The sequence below is a fragment of the Lithobates pipiens genome, unplaced genomic scaffold, assembly GCF_037356315.1.
Source record: "Lithobates pipiens isolate NorthernLeopardFrog02 unplaced genomic scaffold, aLitPip1_a1.2 Scaffold_1, whole genome shotgun sequence".
Classification (NCBI taxonomy): domain Eukaryota; kingdom Metazoa; phylum Chordata; class Amphibia; order Anura; family Ranidae; genus Lithobates; species Lithobates pipiens.
The window spans coordinates 82,832,106-82,857,268 of record NW_027507685.1 but is presented as its reverse complement, the minus strand read 5'-3'; positions in this window follow the sequence as shown (position 1 = coordinate 82,857,268).

Here is a 25,163-nt window from a genome sequence, read left to right as displayed (position 1 = left end):
TTCGGTTTACAGTGTAAAACAATAACCTAGGACATCTTATATGTATTATAAAGAAAGAAACAGAAAAGACAGTTCTGCGTCGCACTGCCCGACAAATTCAGTAGTCAGGGGGGCTACATAAACCGTCCGTGTGTTCAATAATTTCCCCATTATGAAGAGGAGGTTTCCCCTCTGGCACCCCTAGTGGGTACTCGCTGTGCCTAGTGAGGGAAAACCTCCACCTTCCCCTGGTTCGGCAAGCTCTGTCCCGCAATGTTAAGCATCACCATCAAGTCCGTAAGGCTCCAAAGCAGATGTCACTTATTAATGCATATTGTATGTACATCCACCATAAAGGTGTTGTACTATAAAACAACAAAGTTGTTGCAGCTTGTCGTTGCTCGTCATGCAAACTGCAACATCTATTGAGCAAGACGCCATATAGACAAGTAAAGAAGAATGATGGATGTTTGACATAAAAGAACGTTAATGAGTAAAAATTATAACACAAATTGAAATAAAATCGATAGTAGTAAAATAAGAAAATAAAAAGAAAATAAAGAAAAGTCATAAGTTCGGAGCCATAACGCAGTTTTCCTCATACCTTCCCTTAGGTCTTGAGCATTATTGATTAATAATCATATCAGTTTTGTATTATTAAACCAGTCAGTCCATGGTTTCCAGTTCGCTTTAGCTACAAGAAGTTTGCCCTGGGTTGATGCAAACATGGTTTCATATATGGCATGTCTGTCAGTAGTCATGATGACTTCCTTTATCGTTGGTGCATTATGATCTTTCCAATGGTGCATTAGAGCCAGTTTGGTACTTAGAAGTATGTGGGATACAATCGTTCTAGTGGATTTGGGAATCAGAGTGGGGATGTAGGTCTTCGTTATTTGTGAGCATATATGAAATACTTTGCCCCAAAGTGTTTGTATTTTCGGACACTCCCAGAGAATATGGTACAAGGTGCCAGGATGGTTACAATGTCTCCAGCAGAGTGGGGAGACATTGGGGGCAAATTTGGAGACCCTATAGGGGGTAAGGTACCAACGTCGTAATATTTTTTGTGTAATTTCCCATAGATTAATACATTTGGTGGAAGCATAGGTTGTTCGCAGTGCTGTTTGCCATTGGTCTACCGTGAATGTTTTACCTAAGTCTTTTTCCCATGCACTGACATTAGGGGTCTTGCTGAATGTTAATTTATCGTTGAGGGTATTATAGAATAGGGAGATCCCCTTCAAATTGGTAGAGGGCTTAGTGAGATATAAAACAATCTTCCAGGGGAGTTGTATGTCTGGAAGATTATTTGTTTGGCGAAGGTGTTTGATTTGAATATATCTGTATTTATCAGATTCTTCTAGACCGTATTCAATTTGTAATGCTCGGAACGTCTTTATTGCTGGTCCTATCCTAATGTCATCGATGTACGTGATACCCTTTTCCCACCAATGAGATAGTTGCAAGTTGGGGATGAGTCCGATAGGACTGCTAGTAGGGATTTTTAAGTTAGAGGTTAGGGTGGTAAAGGTTTGTTTAAGGAGTAACTTCCAAGCTCGTAGGGATGCTATGATGGAGGGTGCCAGAGGTTTGATGCGGGAAGTGTTGGCCGTGTGTCAGTAAGTAATCATACAAACTAGTGTTGGGGATTTGGCTTTCTTCAAGTTCCCGCCATCTTGTTAAGGGCGAATCAGGGAACCAAGTCCTCAGTTGTGCTAGGATGGAGGCTATGTAAGAATCATGAATCTGAACATTCCCCCCCCCTCCGGCAGTTCTCGATGCTAACGAGCTTTTAAAGGCCCACCTAGCTTTCTTCCCTTTCCATAGAAAGTTGTTTATGGTAGCTTGCACCTTGGTAAAGTATTGATTGGGGACAGGGATAGGAAGAGATCTAAATAAGTAGAGCAGTTGTGGCAGTATTATCATCTTTATTGCCGCTAATCTACCGGACCAGATAAGTTCTGTTTTATCTAGGGCAGGGGTTGACAAATTTGCTTGGAATCTAGGAGCCAGCTAAAAAAGTTAGGAGCCAGGTCCGTGACGGCGATCTGGACCTGTCCCTGGCCTGACATGGAGACGAGTGAGGGGAAGATAGCCCCCAGCCCCCCACCTGTCTCCAAGTCATTGCCCATAGCTCTTAGAGGGACATTTTTAAATTGCATTTTAGTGTAAATATGAGATGTGAGGTCTCTCTGACCCCAGATCTCATATATAAAAGAGGACCTGTCATGCTTTTTTCTATTACAAGGGATTTTACATTCCTTGTAATAGGAATAAAAGTGACACACATTTTTTTTTTTTTTTAAAAGAACAGTGAAAAAAATTAAAATAAAAGTTAAAATAAGAAAAAAAAATGTTTTAAATGCGCCCTGTCTCGCCAAGCTTGCGTGCAGAAGCGAACGCATATATGAAAGCGGTGTTCAAACCACACATGTGAGGTATCGCTGCGATCGGTAGAGTAAGAGCAATAATTCTAGCCCCAGACCTCCTCTGTAACTCAAAACGTGCAACCTATAGAATTTTTTAAACGTCGCCTATGGAGATTTTAAAGGGTAAAAGTTTGTCGCCATTCCATGAGCGGGCGCAATTTTGAAGCGTGACATGTTGGGTATCGATTTACTCGGCGTAACATTATCTTTCACAATATAAAAAAAAAAAATTAGGCTAACTTTACTGTTGTCTTTTTTTTTATTAAATAAAAAATTTTTCCCCAAAAAAAGTGCGCTTGTAAGTCCGCTGTGCAAATACGGTGTGACAGACAGTATTGCAACGACCACCATTTTACTCTCTAGGGTGTTAGAATAAATAATAAAAAAAAATATATATATAAGTAAAGGGATGGAGAAAGACTGGCAGGCAATCCGATTAGCATTGTTGGTTGTAATTCCAACGGCCACCACAAGAGGGCGCCAGATTCCAGAAGGAACCATAGGATCACAGAAGGCCTCAAAGCCGGGGGCTCAATTACCGGCCGCCTGCGGCGCGGCCCGACGCGTTTGCGCGGCCCGACGCCATCGAGCGGGGGGGGTCCACGGAGACGGGATACCCCCAGTTATGCTGCCCCAGGCGCAAGGTCGCTGATTCTAGTCGCCAATGCGACCTGGCGACCAGGTTTTGTCGAGCACTGATCTAGGGCTTGTAATTTAGACGGCAGAGATTTAAGAAAGGGAATGTAGTTGTTAGTGTATAAATCTCCAGTAGTGGAGGTCAAGGTGATTCCTAAGTACTCTATGCCTTTCTCGCTCCATTTGTAAGGAAACTGTGCACTGATTCTCGACTGCATACCACCGTCCACTCCCAGCCCCAATATATAAGATTTACTCTCATTAACTTTATAATAAGACAATGCATTAAATATTTTTAGAGTGTCATATACCGAAGCCAGGGATTTTTCCGGGTCTGTGAGCATTAGTATAATGCCATCTGCGAACAGACTAATCGTATGTTCAGATTTCTGGGCCTTAAACCCAGTAATATTGGGTTGGGATCTGATATATGCCGCTAGGGGTTCTAAGATTAAGTTAAAAATTAGTGGGGAGAGAGGACACCCCTGACGTGTCCCATTGGTTATTAGGAAGGGATTGGAAAGCACACCCGAAGTGTATACCATGGCTGAGGGATTCGAGTATAAAGCCATTATGGCCGATAGAATCGTACCGGAGAAGCCAAATTTGCTCAGAACTTTACTCATATATCCCCAGTGAACCCTATCAAAGGCCTTCTCTGCGTTCAACGCTAGGAGCAGAGAAGGCCCTTGTCCAGCACCAGCCAAATGAATGATGTTCGTCAGTCTCCTCGTAGCATCCGAGGTCTGACGTCCCTTCATAAAACCAGTTTGGTCAGTGTGTATCAGGCAAGGTAAAATATCTATCAGCCGGTTTGCCATTAGTTTGGCATAAAGTTTCACATCAGTGTTTAATAAAGATTTGGGACGGAAATTGGCTGGTGTATCCAGCGTTTTCCCCGGCTTCGGCAAAGTCACTATGACAGCACTCAGCATTTCATGTGGGAAGGAGGAGGAGGCAGCGGCATTATTAAACACTTCAGTCAGATGAGGTAGCAGATGTAGTTTGAACATCTTGTAGTATTCCCCAGAGAAGCCGTCGGGGCCTGGGGATTTTGATCCGAGGAGTGAGTCTATTGTTTTGAGAGTTTCTTCTAATGTAAAAGGCGAGTCGTTCTAAGTGTTGTGGGCAAAGATATCTGTTGTAGAAAGTCATTGATTAGGGTGGATGTAGGCTGGATAGTATTGATGTCGTCCTTTAGGTTGTAAAGGGAACTATAGTAGTTGCTAAATGCGTTGGCAATGTCCTGAGGATGAAGCATTTTTCTTTTGCTTTTGGGATGAAGAATGTATGGGATCTTTGATTTTAGTCTGTGTCCTTTGAGTTGGTGTGCGAGTAGTTTCCCTGCCCTGTTACCCTGTGTATAGTATGTCATCTTTAGTCTTTTTGTCTGTTTTTCAAAAGATTCCATTAGGAGGAGTCTCAGATCATGTCTCAGTCTATTTAGTTGTTCAGTCAAAGATTGGGATGTGTTCTGTTTATTTTTAGATTCTAGGTCACGGATCTTGTCTGTAATTTCACGTATTCTCTGCTGCCGCTGCCTCCTCGCCCTAGCCCCTAGTTTTATAAAAATACCCCTAATATATGCCTTATGGGCATTCCAAAGTACAAATTTATTAGGCATCAAGGGCCCATTGAGGGAGAAAAATTCTTTCAAGTGGTCTTGTGTTCTGGTAATTGCATAAGATAAGAGTTCGCCCTCCAAAGAGGGATAGATTCAAATGTAGATGAGTCTTTTAAAGATAGCGTAATTGACGCGTGGTCTGACCAAGTAATAGTGTTGATAGAAGCAGACACTGCCTTAGATAGGGTGTGTTGATCGACCAAGAATAAGTCTATCCTCGTATACGTATGGTGAGGGGCAGAAAAAAACGTAAAGTCCCTTTCAGCGGCATGTAAGCATCTCCAAACATCAAATATACCTTCTTTGTGCAATGTACTGCACAGAGGAGTAGTCAGGCGTTTAGGTTTGGACGTTGTGTCAATGGACGGATCGGGTACTACATTGAAGTCACCACATAGTACTAGAGAGCCTCTTTTGTACTTTCGGGCCTTTTTCAGAATTTTGTGAAAGAAGCGAATTTGCCGGGAATTAGGGGCGTAAACATTCACAATGGTATATGTCGCTTGATTGATATCGCATATCAGAATCAAATAGCGACCCTGAGTGTCTGCAATTTCCTTATGTAGAGTGAAAACAACAGAGTCCTTGACCGCTATCATAACGCCTTTTGTTTTAGAATTGGCATTCGCAAAAAAAGATGTGTGGGAAATTTTTATGTTTGCAGACTGGTGCGGAATTTTGACAAAAGTGGGCTTCTTGGGCACAGAGGATGTCCGACCCATTAGATAGTGCTTCCTTCCACATAGATTTCCTCTTCATGGGGTGGTTAAGTCCTTTAGTGTTGATAGACAAAAAACTAATGGCCATGGAGAGGGATGGTGGTGGAGATGTGTTGAGGTGCTTTGTACATGAAGAGAAGGCCAAAACACTCCCTCGAAAGTTCCAGTGGGAGTGAGATGGCTAATCCGTGATATAGGTACTCACAGTTAAGCCGGGGTTGGATCCGCTGAATGGGCTGTGTTTCAGGCTGCTCGTGGTGACTTCTATCCGTGCGATGAATGGGCGCTCCTGAGGTAAACTGCCGATCAAGAGAGTGCTGGTATGGCTCCAAAAGGAAAAACAAAAGTTGAATAAGGAGAAGAAAAAAAAACAAAGAAAGTCCAGTTTTTACGAACATAACTGAGAAAAAGAGAACAAGTATTCATGGTAAAGTCCAATATAGGTCTAAGCCACCCCACAGAGGGTTAGGGGTGGTCCGTATGCAACTAAGTGCTGCTCAGGTGATTCGGGGTAAAAGTTCAGGCCTAGCGGTTGTCCCGCTTCCCCGTTAGGAATAAATGATGACTCCGTCAGTGTGAGAATCAAGTGTGTGAACTGGCATTTTTTGGTGTCATTTTCTTCCAGTCCGGGCTGGGTAGTCGGCGGTTGGAGGCATCCGCATTATTATCCCTAGTATCAGGAAGGATCCCCCATTCCTTTAGCAAGGCGATACCCTTATCCAAGGAGTCCATGACAAACGGTTTTTCCTGGTAAGTAATTGTGATTTTGGTGGGATAACCCCAACGATAGGGTATTTGATGGTTTCTTAAAACTTTTGTGATCGTATTCAAATTTCTCCGCTTTTGCAACGTGTGCTGTGACAAGTCAGCATAGAACTGCAGATGTTGGTGTTGGGGTGGGAGCTGTTCTTGTTTGCCGATGCATTGCATCAGCTGCTCTTTTGTATGGTAAAAGTGCATGCGGAGAATCACATCTCTAGGGATTTTTTCTGGGAGGTGTGTCGGTTTTGGCAACCGGTGTATCCTATCTATGGTCAGTTCAATGGCTGAGAGACCAGGTAGAAGGGAGGCAAAGAGGTCGGTGGCATAGGAGCGTAGGTCTGAGGTTTGGACTGACTCAAGGATACCTCTAATCTTGAGGTTGTTCCTCCTAGACCTGTCTTCGATGTCTGCCAGTTTGTCCCTCACCCATGTCGATTCCCCCTCCTGCACCTCGTGGGCGTCCACCAGGTCATTTATGGTGGATGCGAATTCCCCCATCTTGCCTTCTAGGTGATCCACTCTGTCTTCCACTACTTTTACTGCCCCGCTAATTTTGTTCATACAGCCCATCATGTCCGCCTGAAGTGTGCTCCTCAGTGAGACTAGCATGTCTTTCAGTACCGTGTCCAGTACAGGCTGATTTGTAGTGGGATAATTTGTTATAGAATCATGGAGTTCCCTGGTGTCATCCTCAGAATCTACCACCGGGCTCAGCGTGGGGCTGCATCCAGTGCCATCCAGCTTTAGTTTGGCTTTAGCTGGGCTCCCCGAGGGAGAGGATGCTGGTGGGGAGGTCTGGTCACTATAAGAGTCCTGATTTCTAGGGGATGAAGTGCTGGTGAATTGTTTCAGCCTGTGTTTAGTGATCAATGAGGGTGGAGGGTCAGCGCCATCTTGCCTACCGTCATGTCGCGGCTGTAGGAAGAAGTCCGTTAGCCATTGTGGCTTTGACGGACCTTTTCGTTTGCCCATCATGCTCTACGGATGTGCCCCTCTCGAAACGCCAGGTGTAGGTGGTCAAAACGGGGTCCTGGTAGCCGCTTGTCGCCGTTGTATCCGCGGGGAAGCAGGGGCTCTGGAATCAGACTTCCATTCGGTTCCGCTGCAGGCCACGCCACGCCCCCGAAGTGGTTAATTCTTAATGGTACCCCAAACATTGGAAAATGTAGGGAGCTTTTGGTGCAGTGCAATTAAAAAAATAAAAAAAAAAAAAAAAAGCTTGGGGAACTTCTTTCCCTGCATTTTTGTGAGTAGGGAAGTCCATTGAAATTAATGAGCTGCCCTACACACAGTATGCAGCCACACAGATGTTGCATTTACGGGCTTAAAACACATGGTGAGGAGGCAACATAATGTCTCTTTACCGCCATTCAAATGCCTCTGAAAAGAGATCTATGCATGGATTGCTTTTCAAAGGAGCAGCAGTCCTGGCTAATATCACACACAAGCCCTACAAAAGCAGTTTTGATGGTATAAGAAGTCGGGGGGGGGGGGGTCCGGATTAAAAGTAACATACACACAGACACACATACAGACAAATGTACGCTGCACACACATACAGACACATGCATACACAGACACACATACATACAGACATACGCATACACATGCATACAGACACATGCATACACATACATACATACAGACACATGCGCACACACATGCATACAGACATACATACAGACACATGTGCACACAGATGCAGACACGTACACATACATACAGACACACGCATACACATACATGCACACAGACACACATACAGACACATGTGCACACACACATACATACAGACATAAATGCACAAACAGACACATGTGCATGCACACACATACAGACACATGTGCGCACACACACACATACAGACACGTGCACACACACATGAATAAAGCACTTTTTAACACTAATTTAGCTTGTAGCGTAGTACAGTACCTTTTCAGCTTCCTCCTTCAGCCGGGTACTGCACTGTATAGGGGAAGCAGAGAGCACAGCACACTCCTCTGCACTTTACTTTCACTTTTGAAGCTCAAGGAGCTTCTCACAGTTCCGGGGATCGGCTCATCTGACAGCCCTGCTCCTGCGGCACACTAAATTGAGAAAGACTAGTTATCACTTTTTTTTAGTATATTACCTAAGGTTTTCTTGTCCAAACCATTCTTTCTTGGGGATTTTGCCCCCTCTTCTCTGCCCAGCCTACGAGTCACCAGCTGCACTCAGCTCCCAGTGGAAAACCCTTGCCGTGGTTATCCGCAGCTTTTGAGATCTAGATTCCATTTCTTTTAATCTTTTGGTTTTGAACTATATCCAATTTATTTATACGTGAGTATACCCAGACACTTCTTGGACTTTCACTGAAATTGGATGTATTGTTTAATCTAATCAACCAGTTCTGTTGTTCTCCATTGATTGTTGAACACAATCTCAATTTATTTACAGAATGACATGCACATACAAATCTACTGCGATGAAGTGGGCATTGCCCCACAAAATGCATAGAGATTAGTGTTCACAAATGAATATTGATCCATTTATTATGTTGACATCCTGAATGTACATTGTTGAAATGGTTACCTTACTCTTATACAATGAATATGAATATGTACTTGTTATTTTTTGTTTATGCAAATCAAATACATTTTGTATTTATTTATTTTTTGTTTACAAACTATTTTATTAGGTATAAAAAGGTGGTACAAAAAGAGTTGTCATATGCATAGAAAATACAGTACAAGCAACTTGCGTATAGGGAAAATCAGAAGATTCTGGGGCTTATTTACTAAGATGAATACGCTGCGCTGGTTCATACCTCCATTTGTGCGCCAGATAAATTATCAAGTGAGCGTATGAACCAGTGCACACATAAGCGCAACACATAATATGCCAGCGCAATTCATGATAGCGAGCGCCATATCATTAACAGTCCATTCACACAGGGGCAGCACGACTTCCAGCGTGACTTTGGGAGACAACTTGGACACGACTTGAGTGTGAATCACAGCGCGACTTTAATAAAGCATGACTTTAAGTCGCCCCCAGGCCAGGCGACTTTAATAAAAAAAAAAAAAATAAAATAAAACAACATGGGTTCCCCTCCAAGAGCATATCAGGCTTTTCAAGTCTGGTATAGATATTAAGGGGAACCCCGCACCAAAAAGAAATGGCGTGGGGGTCCCCCTCAATATCCATACCAGGCCCTTCAGGTCTGGCATGGATTTTAGGGGGAACCCCGCGCAAAAAAAAAATGGCGTGGGGGGGTCCCCTCAAAATCCATACCAGACCCTTATCCGAGCAAGCAACCTGGCAGGCCGCAGGAAAAGAACCGTACCAGGCCACATGCCCTCAACATTGGGAGGATGCTTTCGGGTCCCCCCCAAAGCACCTTGTCCCCATGTTGATGAGGACAAGGGCCTCATCGCCACAACCCTGGCTGGTGGTTGTGGGTGTCTGCAGGCAGGGTGTTTATCGGAATCTGGACGTCCCCTTTAACAAGAGGACCCCCAGATCCCAGCCTCCCCCCCATGTGAAATGGTGTGAAATGGTAAGGGGGCAGTGACAAAAGTGATAAGTGTTAAAAATTACAAGAGACGATCTTTGACAAGTCCTTTATTAAAGTCTTCTTTCATCTTCTTTCTTCTGGTCTTTTTCCTTTCTTCATCCTTCGGTTTCTTCATCTTCTTCCTCCATCTTCTTCTTCCTCCATCTTCTTCTTCCTCCATCTTTTTCTTCCTCCATCTTTTTCTTCCTCCATCTTTTTCTTCCTCCATCTTCTTCTTCCTCCGATCTGCTTCTTCTTGCTCCGGTGTTCTCATCCGGCATCTTCCTCCACATCGCCTCTTCTTCGGTCTCGGTGCCCCGCCTTCCGTTATAGAAGACCAGTCAAAAGAAGAGAAGCGTCACACAGCGAAAGCCTCCCGTTGTGCGGAGCGGCCCGAGAACGAAGACGAGACGCCGTGGAGGAAGATGCCGGACGAGAACACCGGAGCAAGAAGAAGCGGATCGGGGGAAGAAGATGAAGAAAGGAAGAAGGAAGAAGACCAGAAAAAAGAAGATGAAAGAAGACTTTAATAAAGGACTTATCAAAGACCATCTCATGTCATTTCTCTTATATTCACTGACTGACACAGCTCCTCTCTGTAACTAAGTGGGTTGTTTAGCCTGCCATTAGGAGAACTAGGCAAAATTGTTACACAATACACAGAACTTTAAGTCCCGCCCCAGGGGGTGGAACCTGTGCTAACAACCCTCTCTACTGCTCCCAGCAGATTGTTTTATTTTGCCTAGTAAGGAGAATGACCTAGGAACCGTGCGGGCCCTTTTGGTCCATGTTTTTGCTGCAGGTTTGATGTTTTTTGCGCAAGATAGAAGATCCCAGGATCTTTCATCAACTGCCGGCTGGGTGACAAGCTGGTTAATGATTATCCTTGTAGTCTCCCCAGTCTGGCCATCGAGGGTGTGCAGGCCGCAGCTATGGCTCGGCAGGCCGCGACATGCCTCAGCTCCAGAGGTGGTCGGTGAGCTTCAATGCTCCGAGGTATACATATGACCGGGCTACCGATGTCTGGATCACAGTATACCGGGCCAACAGCTACCCTTTAACTGCGCAGGAGTAGGTCTGTGATGGAATGTCTCCCAGCTCTTCAGGACTGGTAAGTACGGCTCTCCCTGCTTCGGTGGGGTGAGCAGCTGGGCATTCCCTGGGAGGTCAATTCGGGAGCCACCTCACCTCCCTATCTTCTCTCCCAAGTCCCTATCTCCCCTCTTTCCCCCCTCTGAGGGGGGTGGCTGCATGCGCTTCGGGCAGTGTGTGTGTGAGGGGTTCGCTGGGTCTCTCACCTGTGGGCTGGGTGTGGCTAGTGTTGGTCCTGGTCCCGGTCTGGGGAGTCCCAAAAAGTGTCTGCGGAGATGTTCTGGCTGTAGGCAGGCAACATCGTTCTGGGTTTAAATAAGTTGGTCCACACTATCCCAGAGACACATTCATGTTATAGGTACCTCATCCCCTAATAATTCTGCAAATATTGTATCCAGGAAAAGGGGAGAAAAAGAAAAGGGAGAGATGGAGCAGGGGATTTTTATACGGTACAATTTATAGAAAAACAAAAATTTCTTTTAAAAGGATTCATAGATTTTTATTAGAAATGTATTAAAAATATTTTATAAAGACATTAGTAGCAAATACACTAATTGTACAAGAAATACATAGCTATGGGGTATGGGGGATCCTGAAAGTATTAGTTGGTAAAACTGATCGCACTTCTTCCCGACATGTTTCGCATTTGTGCTTCTTCAGGGGAGTGTGCAACTAACAATAACACAAAGAAAAAAGTTTAAAAATATACATATAAGATGTACATTTGTGCAGTGCAATCAAATGCATATACAGGTGCAGTACAGGAAATTTATAATATAAAAATAGTCTCAATGTGCTTGGTCCAAAGAGGAGCAATGCTTACCCAAGTGTGTAAATTCCAAGCACCGCAACACAGGAGCCGATAAATTGTGGGATAGATGGTGGAAATTATGGGACAGGATCAAATGGAAAACCCCCCTAGCCCAATGTAGGGCACAGATGGAGGTAAGCAAGCGCTACAAAAGTCAAAAACAAAATTAAAAATAGATTTTGAAATACAAAATGAAAAGTTATTATTGAAATAATGAAAAGTGTTTGATTGTAATAAAAGAGTAAGCAATATAGTTCCCTCAATTATGTGAGGGAGTTGGGGCAAAAAGGAGGGCCTCCATACCAAGACAAAAAGTGCTAATTATTTAAGAAGTAAGACAGTTAATTATCGTTATAATTAAAATTGGACCTGGTTGATGTATGCATTGTCAAAAGTAAGTGTTTAGAATATGTAACTAATACACTATAAAATAAATAAATAAATGATTACAATTGATTTTACCTGCAAAAATGATAGGAGATGAAAGGATTTGTTCCATATAATGATGTTGATGCAATACATATGCAACAGATCACCATGAACAAATTGGCCAATTCATTACACTGCTCTTTGTAAGCTAAAGAGTGCAGCGCTGTGCTGCCCCTCTAAGCTTGCTGAACCTAGAAGCAAATAAGAGGGAGGGTAAATAAATATATAGGAATGAAAAAGGTGTTGAGACACTGTTGAGTTAAAATAGATAACAATATTTACCAGAGCGCGAAGATTCAGCGTAGCAGCGATGCCTGTATCATACCTGCAGTGTAAATGAAATGACAGCGCTGCTTTTTAAATCCTCCATCCATCGAGCCGGCGTCTGACGTCACCGGCTCAATGCGGACAACCAGAGGGGGAGATAGCGAGCATGCGCAAAGCCCGTCGTGTCGACGTCTAAACTGCAATCCCCATAATTCCTCAGTGCTGACACAGAGGTCAGTTTAGATGGATACTGACGGAGATGGGGCTGCGCAGGCTCTCCGCCCTAAAAGGGGGCGGGAAGAAAAAGCCATCACAGAAGCAGATAGGAAGACGATCCTCAAGGCTTCTAACCCATAGGGATTGCATGCTCACGTCCACCCTAAATCGGGCGCCCCTTGGGTGGATTACCCAGCGGCGCCCTTGGGTGTCCATATACCCTCACATACTTGGTGCCGGGGGGGAAAAAAAACAAAAGATCCAATCCCACACCACAGAATAATAAGGCTTGGGAATGCGGTGCGAGGAAAAAGGGAAAGGGCAAAGCTCCTAAGTGTGGATGGGACTCATAGAGAGCAACAGAGATCCCTAAATGTGCAAACCATGAATCCCATCATGGGACCAAGCAATATGAGACAGCAAAAAACATTATAGTGCATGTGAAACAATAATTAATGAAATTAACAGTATTGTTATACAAAAGTATTTTGAATATAACATGGCTTTACATTGGAATAAATGGGAGAAAATAATAAGACATAACAAATTAGAAAGGGATAAAGAAGGGAAGGGGAAAAAGAAAAGGGAAAGATATCACTTCTCTCTCTCAAAACCAGGTTCCATGGAGGCTCACAGCTGAGGCAAGAGAGTCCATAAAAAAGACAAGGAAAATTAGTTATAAGAAAGATCTATAACTTATATTTTCGTTGAACCCAGGATATTTTGTAGCTTTCAAAGTAAAGATCCACTTGGCTTCAGTTTGTAAAAGAAGCTTGTCCACTGAACCACCTCGTGAGTTTAGAGGTATATGGGCCAAAGCTATAAATCGGATCCAATTAGGGTTAAATGTGTGATAAATGCCAATATGCCTACTTATGGCTGTGATTATTTTTTTATTGAGAATTGGTTTTATGTGATCTTTTATACGAATAGAAAATAGTCTCTTTGTCTTGCCGACTGTCCGACATGTGGACCAACTTATTTCTTCAGGATGTCAAAACTGTATACTCTGAACAAGCTAATGGTCAACCTGCTCCTACATACTGTAGCATCTGCAAATGCGGGCAGACCAGCAATAACCAGCCCATGTACTGGGTGAGTGTAACGGGAATGGTTTAATAATTATCAACCAGCTGTTGCACCTGCAGGACTCTGAAGAGATCTGCATCCCTTTAGACATGATTTCCTATTGGAAGTATCTTGCCAAAAATTACATTTTTGTAGCAGTTGATGCCAAGGGTCTGGCTTGTGTCTTGGTGCAGACTTCTGGGGGGATCCGTGAGCCAGTCACACAAGTGCATGCCCAGACTCTTAAGGTGAGATCTAGAAGGCACGCTTCACAGGTTTCCGGACGGAATATTGTACAGATTGATGAAGGTATCAGACACTCATGGTCACTTCGGGAGATTCCTCACTGCTCCTCTCTTCCACGAAGCTGCCAAGTCAATCACAACAGAGGGTGGGTTGCTACATTGCTTTCAGACACCTCAGACTCAAGAGGGTTTGCAAGTTTTGCAATCCTGTTTGGAGTTCGCAGGAGATGTTGGTCAGTGTCTAGTTGCAGATCGGAAGAGGTTGTGGGGCCCTCTTTGAGCTCTTTAAGACAGAGTCCATTCAACAGTATAACCACATGGCTGGAGGCTGTTGCTGGATCGTCAGGATGCCTATCCTATCCTCACACCTTAGAGGGAACGCAAAGCCAACTTTCTCCACCCCAATGGTTGGTGTACCCAGGGGGTGCTATGCTAGTTCCTCTGTTTTATTTACATCAGAGGAAGTGGTGACTGTCAGGAACAGATTTCTGAGAACGAATACTTCCGCATGTTTGATGGCGTCTCAGTGCCTCAGTCATCTGGGCACAACAGTATCATGCATATAGATGATTCCTGGGGTGCATGGGCACGTGCGCAGATTTCATCTAGAATTCTTAGTGCATGGGAGGAAACAGGGTAGAACACAGTTAATAAGTGTTACCCGAGATGAGTAGCGGTCCACGTGATGGAACGACCTTGAGGAAATCTCGGTCCGTTAGGACCTTTTTAGACTGGAGAATTGCTAGGAATCATGTCTGCAAGACAGCCAGGAAGATGCACTGTGAGGGACTTTCGGTCAAGGCAAACAGAGCTTCCCAACCAAGGAGGGTAATCTTGAACATGCTGGGGGTTCAACCAGCCCTTTTAGCACTTTGACCTTACTACACAGATTCAAGGAGGACCAATCTCCTTACAGTTTAGCAACAGGGCAGCAGTCTCCTATATTCAGCTCCAGGATGAAACTCGCAGAAATATGCTATTGGGAGAGGTGAATCCCATAACACCTGGGGCGGAAGATCACCAGCAAAATTTCCAAAGCAGTTTACCTCCCAGCGAATTTCTTTTGAACAAGTACAAGCTTCCCAGAGCACAAGTGGGTCTATGTCCCAGGTCTTCTCTGACCTGGTCCTCAGGTGGGGCCTACCACAAACAGACCTCCTCATTTCCCACAGTAATCACAAACTTTGGTTTGATTTTGTTTCCGTATCCCAAGGCGCAAGGGGCAGATGCTCTGGTCTCTCCCTGCGACTGCAATCTAACCTATATATTTTTCCTCAACATTTCCCGTAAATAAGATTCCTCTTGAGGCTGTCAAGGGAGAACATAGTTGTCACAGCCAGTCCTCTGTATTGACCAGGAGGCCCTCGGTTTTCCCTGGCCGTTCATTTCAGGATACAGAAGACATTTCCCCTCCATAGCATACGCAGACTGGGGCTACAAGCAGGGGCATTAAAGGGGGGATGGACAACTGCGGTTTCTCCAGTTTCACTCCAGAGTGATCTCTACTTTGTTGTGTGCAAGAAGACATTCTACTTACAACATCTTGGTAGGGCGAGACATTGATCCTGCTGTCCCTCCAGTCTCAGCTGTTCTATACTTCCTCCAGGCCTTAGCCTATCCTCACATAGCTCATGAGTGTGAGCTATCTCGGCAATAACACCTTTAAATGGGCCACTAATCCTTCAGTTTGCACAACTTTTGAGGGCAGTCGTGAGGAGTCGGTCACCAAGAAAGATCTATTGGAGTTGCTGGATCTCATATCAGTTTAACCGTTTGTTCCAACAGAGCAATGTTCGGTTCAGTCCAACACTTACTTACAAGGCAGTATCAATTGCAAGAACTTTAAGCAGAAGGTTATCAGAGATTCAACCTCTTGGAGCTTCAAAGTAAAAAAAAAAAAGAAAATTAATATATATATATATATATATATATATATATATATATATATATATATATATATATATATATATATATTAATCTTTCTTTCCAGAACGTGCAGAGTTGGGTCTTGTAGATCATCCTGCATCAAACGTAACAGCAGCCTGCTATTTTAACAGACAGCTGGACATTGCCTAACTTTCCACAACATTACACAGTTAAGCCACACATACTATTCATTTTCAGATATTTAAAGTAGTATCTGTCCACAATTGTCCCTTTCATGTCATCTAAATAAACCTTTTGTCATTTCAGCTGGGAATCATCAAGGGAAAGAGGTTACTGCCTGGATCCTAGTAAGCTTGGTTGTGCATATAGGACTAGGGGTCGCGAGCCTCTGTCAGTGATGGCTGAGCACTCTACCAGAGCGGTTGAAGCCTCATAGGCAGCCCATTCAAGAGAAACTATGGTGCCCATCTGTACAGGGGTATCGTGGTCATTCCAACATTCCTACTCAAACTTTACGGAATAGACCGGGGGGACTTTGTAGGAAGGAGTTTTCAGTCCCCTGCCTCATCCTAATTAGAAGATTGGTTTGACAAGTAGATCCCACCCTGTCAGCTAGTTATTTATCATTAGTATGCTGTCATGTTGGTGTCAGGAAACTGAAAATGGTATCAAATACGTACTGTAATTTTCCTTTCCTGAAGCCAAACCATGGCAGCATACAGTCCCACCCTTATACGTTTCGGTATGTAGCTAATTACAGAGAATGGGGTGGGGCCCAACTAGGCCTTTCATTTATGCTATTCACTGGTCCTGAGGGAGTGGTCAAGAGGCGGAGCTCTATCACTAGTATCACTAGTATGCTGGTTTGGCGTCATTGATACAATTTTCCATTTTATTTTGCATCGGGAACATTACATTGCAACCTAGAGGGAGCACAGGATATATTTATTGTGTTGTACTACTGTGTGTTCATGACAGTTATTGCAGATTTGGTGTGCATGCTTGCTTGGAGGTCAGTGGGAAGGCGCTTAATAGAAGTGTTTGAAGATTTTGAGCATTTGTCTTAGCCCTTGTACACACAGTTGGAGATTGCGACGGAATGTGTCCTATCGGACCGTTTTGTCGGATAATCCGACTGTGTGTGGTATGCATCGGACTGTTTCCGTCGGAATATCCGTCGGACCAAATTTTCCAACTTGCTGGAAATATTTTCTGACAAACTGGTCCGATCGGACATACTCCGATCATGCCTACGGACAAGGTGCCACGCATGCTCACATTCAAATTCCGACACGGAAGCGCTCGTTCAGGTAAAACTACTGCTTGTAAGCGATATAGCACATTCGTCACGCTGCAATGTTAAAAATTCTTTCATGAAGCGCATTCTCTTGTTCTTTACAATGCTGCAAGAACAAACTTCTTTTGATGCTCATAGTTACACACACTTCTCCCGAACGTATTTCATTACTCTTTTTTAACCATTTCAGCAATACAATTTTATTTTGCGTCACATCTACACAATTTTAGATTTTGTTTATTCTTTTTTGGATGTTTTTTTTTTTTTAATTCCTAAAAATCTCCTTTAAAGACAGTTTGCTAATTTCTCCTTTTTTTGGGGTGTTTTTTGTGTGTAAACTTACCACAATAACATTATTGTATTTTTGATATTTTGTTTTTCTTTTTTAATCTACAGGAGGTTGTTTATTGTTGGTACCCCTTGTTATTCATTTCACTTTGTTTTTTTGAAATGTACCTTCCTGCTCACAAATAAAACTGTACTTTTGGAAGGAAAACACATAGACAAGTATTTCATCAAACAAAAAAAAAAACCTTTATTTTGGTCGCAATAAAATAAAAAGAGCAACGCAGCGCTGGAGAAACTTGTTACTTTGGTGCAGCCTTTGGCCCCCAGGGCAGACATGAAAAAATTAGAATATCAAAAATTGGTGGCCTGAGGAGTACATATCTCAGGGAGAGAAGTCTGGTCCAGAAGTCCTAGAGAACAGGAAATTCAGATGCCATGCTATGTCCCCAGGATGTGGATCTTCAAGAGGCTGCATCTTCTGGCAGACCAGACTGAACCCAGGCCATCACTCACTCGTCTTCCTTAGGCACTTCCCTCCAGGCATCCTTTGAGGCTGTGGCTGGTCTCCTGTAGTTGGGGCAGGAGGAGGAGAAGGAGGGCATTGGTCGACCTCCTGGCTTCCACTTGCCACAGCCTCCCCCCAGCTGAGGTCTTCCTGTGTATGAAAAGGGGACATACAGTGGTGTGAAAAAGTGTTTGCCCCCTTCCTCATTTCCTGTTCCTTTGCATGTTTGTCACACTTAAGTGTTTCGGAACATCAAACCAATTTAAACAATAGTCAAGGACAACACAAGTAAACACAAAATGCAATTTGTAAATGAAGGTGTTTATTATTAAAGGTGAAAAAAAATCCAAACCATCATGGCCCTGTGTGAAAAAGTGATTGCCCCCTAAACCTAATAACTGGTTGGGCCACCCTTAGCAGCAACAACTGCAACCAAGCGTTTGCGATAACGTGCAATGAGGCTTTTACAGCGTCCTGGAGGAATTTTGGCCCACTCATCTTTGCAGAATTGTCCTAATTCAGTTACATTAGAGGGTTTTCGAGCATGAACGGCCTTTTTAAGGTCATACCACAACATCTCAATAGGATTCAGGTCAGGACTTTGGCTAGGCCACTCCAAAGTCTTCATTTTGTTTTTCTTCAGCCATTCGGTGGTGGACTTGCTGGTGTGTTTAGGATCATTGTCCTGCTGCAGAACCCAAGTTCGTTTCAGCTTGAGTACACGAACAGATGGTTGGACATTCTCCTTCAGGATCTCTTGGTAGACAGCAGAATTCATAGTTCCTTTTATCACGGCAAGTCTTCCAGGTCCTGAAGCAGCAAAACAGCCCCAGACCATCACACTACCACCACCATATTTTACTGTTGGTATAATGTTCTTTTTATGAAATGCAGTGTTCCTTCTACGCCAGATATACTTGGACACACACCTTCCAAAGAGTTCCACTTTTGTCTCATCGGTCCACAGAATGTTGTCCCAAAAGTCTTGGGGATCATCAAGATGTGTTGTGGAGAAATTGAGACGAGCTTTGATGTTCTTTTTGCTCAGCAGTGGTTTTCTCCTTGGAACTCTGCCATGCAGGCCATTTTTGCCCAGTCTTTTCCTGATGGTGGAGGCATGAACGCTGACCTTAACTGAGGCAAGTGAGGCCTGCAGTTCCTTGGACGTTGTTGTGGGGTCTTTTGTGACCTCTTGGATGAGTCGTCGCTGCGCTCTTGGGGTAATTTTGGGCGGCCGGCCACTCCTGGGAAGGTTCACCACTGTTCCATGTCTTCGCCATTTGTGGATAATGGCTCTCACTGTGGTTCGCTGGATTCCCAAAGCTTTGGAAATGGCTTTATAACCCTTTCCAGACTGATAGATCTCAATTACTTTCTTTCTCAATTGTTCCTGAATTTCTTTGGGTCTCGGCATGATGTGTAGCTTTTAAGGATCTTCTGGTGGACCTTACTGTGTCAAGCAGCTCCTATTTAAGTGATGCCTTGATTGTGAACAGGTGTGGCAATAATCAGGCCTGGGTGTGGCTAGAGAAATTGAACTCAGGTGTGGACAACCACAGTTATAGTATGTTTTAACAAGGGGGGCAATCACTTTTTCACACAGGGCCATGATGGTTTGGATTTTTTTTCACCTTTAATAATAAACACCTTCATTTACAAATTGCATTTTGTGTTTACTTGTGTTGTCTTTGACTATTGTTTAAATTGGTTTGATGTTCCGAAACACTTAAGTGTGACAAACATGCAAAGGAACAGGAAATGAGGAAGGGGGCAAACACTTTTTCACACCACTGTAGTTTTAGTTTTTTGCTCATCAATCACACCATTTTGTGCTCCTGGCTTTTGCAAATTGAATGTTACCAAATAGAACAGACTATCATTCTGAGCCCAGCATTTTTCTTTCCCGTCCCAATCATTTTTGGTCACTACTGTCTCTTGATATGTAAACCACTTTGATAAATCACAACTTACTGATCAATAAGAACATCTAGTTAACATCATTAAATGTAACACAAGAAATATGTTCAACAATGCAATACAGCTGGGCCCCACCACATGTTGCTGCCTGGAAGGTCCAGGTTGGACGTTGGAAGCCTCAGCTGGGGGTGAAGGATGCCTTGAAGGAAGACTGGAGAGTGGTGGCCTGAGTGGTGGCCTGGGTACCCCCTGGTATACCAGAAAATGCAGCCTCTCAAAGTAAACCATCCTGGGGTAATAAATGGCATCTGTATCTCCTGCTCTCAAGCACTCAATTTTCCTATTCAGATAGGCCATGTCTGCCGTGGGGACCATGATCCGCACCAAGGAAAGAAGTTTCTCTGGCGCTGCATTCCTCTTTGTTATGTCGTCATAAAACTCGTTGTGGAACTGCCACAGGCAGGGCATCTCCTTATAGAGTTCGAGGAATAGCCCCATAAAATTGGGTTTTTGAATGGATCCATATTGTCTGCAAGACACAACACAAGACAAACCCTCAAATACTAATAATGCCATTAAAAACCCTCCTAATCTTGTCCCAACATCGGCCTAGATAGAAGCAGTCTAGTCTAGTGATGCACCAAGTTAAAATTTTTACCTTCGTTTGCACGTTCGTCGCGTCTGCGCCTCACTCTCTTCCCAGATCGTACGGACGATACACGCGTGTTGCGTTTTATATACAGTGCGCATGCGTGAAACTCTGCCCGCCCCTGACGTTCTTTCTAGACTATTCCCTGCCCCTTCGCTTCCAGCGCAGTGGGGAGAGCACATGGCGGAGAGAACACAGGCGCGCACTAATAATAGTTCCACTAACGAGGAGGAGGGTGAGGAAAGCCTGGAGCCTGAAACGTCCCCATCCAGGAAGAGAAGATTTAAGGCCTCAAATATGTCTTTTGGAGAGATGTTGGAGATGGTTGGAGATGGTGGACATATTGAACAGGACCGACTATGATGGAAAGTATGGCCCTTACCCAAACCCAAATATCAGAAAGGCCAAGATCATGTCTAAAGTTGTGAAGAGTCTTCATAAGAATTTTGGGGTACGACGATCCAAGGATCAACTGAGAAAATGCTGGTCAGACCTGAAACTGAGGGAGCACGAGCAGTACCTAAGGATCAAGCGTGTTCTTAAAAAAAAGTAAGTAGTTGTCGTGTGTTCATATGATTATTCTTGCTTGCATACTGCTCCATGTGCTTTGATTTCATGTTGTGCATTTTAAAATGGCCACTTTCAAGTTCATGGTTTCATTCGTTCGTAAGAAACATCATTCTGCAGGGAAGTATTCCAGCTTAACAAAGTGTCCTCAATAATGTTCTCACCTTGGAACTCGGCCAAAAAACACAATTGTACAACACTTCCAAGCAATGTTTCAGATTCCTATTTCTGCCCTCTGTGTGCTAATTATTCTTTGTTTACATTCTCATAGGGGAGAGAAGACTCTGCAAGTATGAGGACACCAGGGACCACACCCCTCCCAAAGAAGGGCAACTTCCAAAAGCAGAAACAGAGGAGCAGGAGGAGGAGGAGGAAGGAGAGATCATGGAAGTTGGGCAAATTGTCACCACAACAGGTGAGTGTCGGAGAACACAGCTTCCGGTAAGCTCATCAATGTATGTCACCATATTTTTATTACATGGTGTGTTTTTTTGCTTTGTTTTGTAGGTGATGTGGAAGAAGATTCCCGTTTTACCAGTGAAAGTGCCCAGATCCTGATTGGGGAGATAATGGGGTGCAGTCGTGATTTGGAAATTATACAGCAAAACATCAATGATGTTAAAAATAAAATGAAGAACATCATTGATGTTTTGGGGAAAGTGTGAAACACACAAAACTAGATAGGGTTTTATTTTTGATATTTTAAACAAAAAATTTTGTATTTCTCGAAATTACAAATTTGGAAGATGCACAGAGTGTGTAAACATGCGCTATCTCCCATCATGGGGGATCAATGTACGTGTTTTGTGGAAAGTGTCTGAGATGAAGGGGTTGCAGCCCCAAAGCATGTACATTGATCCCCCATGATGGAAGATAGCACATGTTGACACACTGTGTGCATCTTCCAAATCTGGATTTTCCAGGGGTGACACCCCATGTGATAAAGGCAATATCAGCCCAGTTTGTATATACTCATGTCTGATATTGTCTTCACTTTTCAAAGTTGAACTTTGTAAGTTCCTGTGTTCTGTATTTTACGGTTTGATACATGCCTGTTTACACAAAAACACCAAGTAAACAAAATTTTGATTAAACTCTGTTTTTGATACACACAATTTCTTGGTTTGTTGTAAAAACTTTTTCTAAACGCACATGTGAATGTACTTGTATTAAAAAGTTTAATTATCAACAATGTGTGGCTTCCTTTTTCATTGCGCCAAAAATGTATTTGGAGTAAAATTTTAGTTTGTGCTGAGAAGGAGTGTGATTTAATAAAGGCAACTCCACTTTGCACTCCAAGTGCAGTTTCAGGTGTACTTTTGCAGTGCACTTGTAGTGCATAGTGGATGTGCCTTTAGTAAAAAAACACCCACAGTGAGGTGTAAATTTGGACAATCATGCCATTTTCCTGCCATGGTGCAGAAAATGAGCACGATTTTGGTCAGTAATGCACTACATACATTAGTTACAAAAACAAGGTGTGTGTGTAGCAGACCCACAACATAATAACATTATCTGAAGAAGAGACTGTCCCCTCATCTCGCTCTGAACTTGGGTTTGACTGTTGGTGAAAAAGGCACAACTTGAAAAAAACTGGCAAAGTGGGAGGCCACAGTCTGCCATTCCTGTGGCGTTGAAGGACACTGTGTAGTGAAACAAGAACAAAAATTAGTAATTTGACAAATCAACATTGCAAGCAGATTAGACACCAACATTTTTTGACAAAATTAGTATAACATTTTAGGAACTGAGTATTTAAAGCCTAAAGTATAAGGTCCCCTTATGAGAGTCTAACCCACCCCCCCCCCCCATCTGATGGGCCCTTGAGGGGGATGTTTAGGACAGGTAACCCTCTCCACTTGATTGAGAGCTGAATGCCTAAATAATGTGTGATACTTTGGGAAGCCCCACCTTAGTTACACTATTGGCAGCCCACCGGACAGTTAAGTGTCATAATACCAAGAAAACAAAATGGAAGCACATTTTGACATTCTGCTATTACATATCAAGATAATTAATAGGTTAAAAAAAATAGCATTTGAAAGTATTGAGGCAGGCCCTTGCACTACATGCTTAGGTAAATTCATCCATAAATGTGATCTTCAAAAAGGTAGGTATAGTGTGTATTGGGTTTGGTAAAGTCATCAGATAGAGGATTGCTATCAGCTGAGCTAGCAGTTGGGGGGAGGGGGGTTACTAATGAGTTTGGCACAACCCCAAAAAATTAAAAAAGGTCACTCTGCATGAATTGAAGCACACACATCACATTTTTAGACATTTTAGGGGGTGGTTAGGGAAAAGCAATACTATGGAGCTGACAAAAGACATTGGTAGACTATAGTTTGATGGGCCAAGAAGAGCATGGTGGGGAAGTTAGTGAGGCAAATATGCTTGAGGACAAAGGGGCAGAGCATATAAATTAGAGCATATTGCAATGATGGTAATTAGGGAATGAGGAAAGAAATGCAAGATATTAGCAATCATGAAATACATAGAATGTGATGTTTAAGGAGAAAACTTAGCTTCATATAGTCCTTCTGCAGGACCTGAATGATGGCAGAACAGGTCTCTGAAATAATGATCCCCAGAGCCTGGGGGGAGATGCCTGTGGAGAACTTGAGGTCCTGAAGGCTTCTCCCTGTCACCAAGTAGCGCAACGTGGCGATGAGCCTCTGCTCCGGAGTGATGGCTTGCCGCATGCAGGTATCCTGCCTGGTGATATAAGGGGTCAGCAAAGCCAGCAGACGGTGAAAAACGGGGTCCGTCATCTGGAGATAATTCCTGAAATCATCAGGATTATTCTCGCGGATCTCACGGAGCAAAGGCATGTGCGAGAACTGGTGACGCTGGCGCAACCAATTCTTGGTCCACAAACGCCTCCCCTCCCTGTTCATGGACCAGGCTTGTGTCAAAGTAAGAACCCCAACACGAAGCCCCTGCACAACACAAACTCTACGACGAGTATGTAGACGAAACATGGTTTCAAATGGTCGGCTGGTCAGAACGGACAACAGAAAGCACCAATAAACAGCAAGGCCTGAAAGAACGACCTAAATAGCAGAAGCAAGCAGACAATAAAAAATGCCTTTCAAAGCGTACTATACCAAGATATAGCCCACAATGAGAAACAAATACTTAATGACTGCACGCACTGATTATCAGATACGCACATACAAGCACAAACCGAAGAGCAGTAGCGATCTGAATCACTAATCTTAAAAGCGCGAACCATCTCTCACCAAACTTCTACAAACACGAGATCAGCAGAAGGAGCCCAAAGGGTGCCGGATGTGGTGCTGAACTTCCCTTTTCTAGTCCTGCCGTGCACAGCTTACGTCACCGCGTTCTTGGCAACCGCAAATTCCGACAATTTGGTCTGACCGTGTGTATGCAACAGTTTCGGACTAAATCCATAGGACAAAATCCGTCGGACAAAATCCAACGGATTTGGTTGTCAGAATGTCTGACTGTGTGTACAAGGGCTTACTGTGCACCTGTCTGCATGTACATCCTGATGGTGATCATTGAGTTATCAGTTTATAGGTTCATATTGATTGCTATATATTGTCATTCTCTATATTTAAGTTACCACTCTGTTTATTGTGCTAAGTATCTTCTCAGTACACTTCTTACATGGTTAAATGACAGTTGGTGTGAGACTATATCTATTACTGCAACCGGTGAAGTGAAGGGTTCCAAGAATACGGTAAATATACTATGTGGTGTACCATTACTGTACTTTTCCTTACTGTTAGGTCTCACACTAACATCACCATACAGGTGTGCCAGAGGGGTTGAGTCTGGTCTTGGGGTTGATAGGCAGCCCTGGGAAAAATGTACCCCCCTTCCTGACCAGAGCACTTTTTGTGATTCGGCACTGCATCGTTTTAACTGACAATTGCGTGGTCGTGCAGCGTGGCTTCCAAACAAAATTGATGTCCTTTTTTTCCCACAAATAGAGCTTTCTTTTGGTGGTATTTGATCACCTCTGCGTTTTTTATTTTTTGCGCTATAAACAAAAAAAGGCAACAATTAAAAAAAAAAAACATTATTTTTACCATTTTGCTATAATAAATATCCCCAAAAAATATTTAAAAAAAAATTGTTTTCCCTCAGTTTAGACCAATACGTATTCTTCTACATATGTTTGGTAAAAAAATCGCCTAGGACATACTTAACCCCTACTATCAATAAAAATGCCATAAAACTATCCCCTATTTTGTAGACACTATAACTTC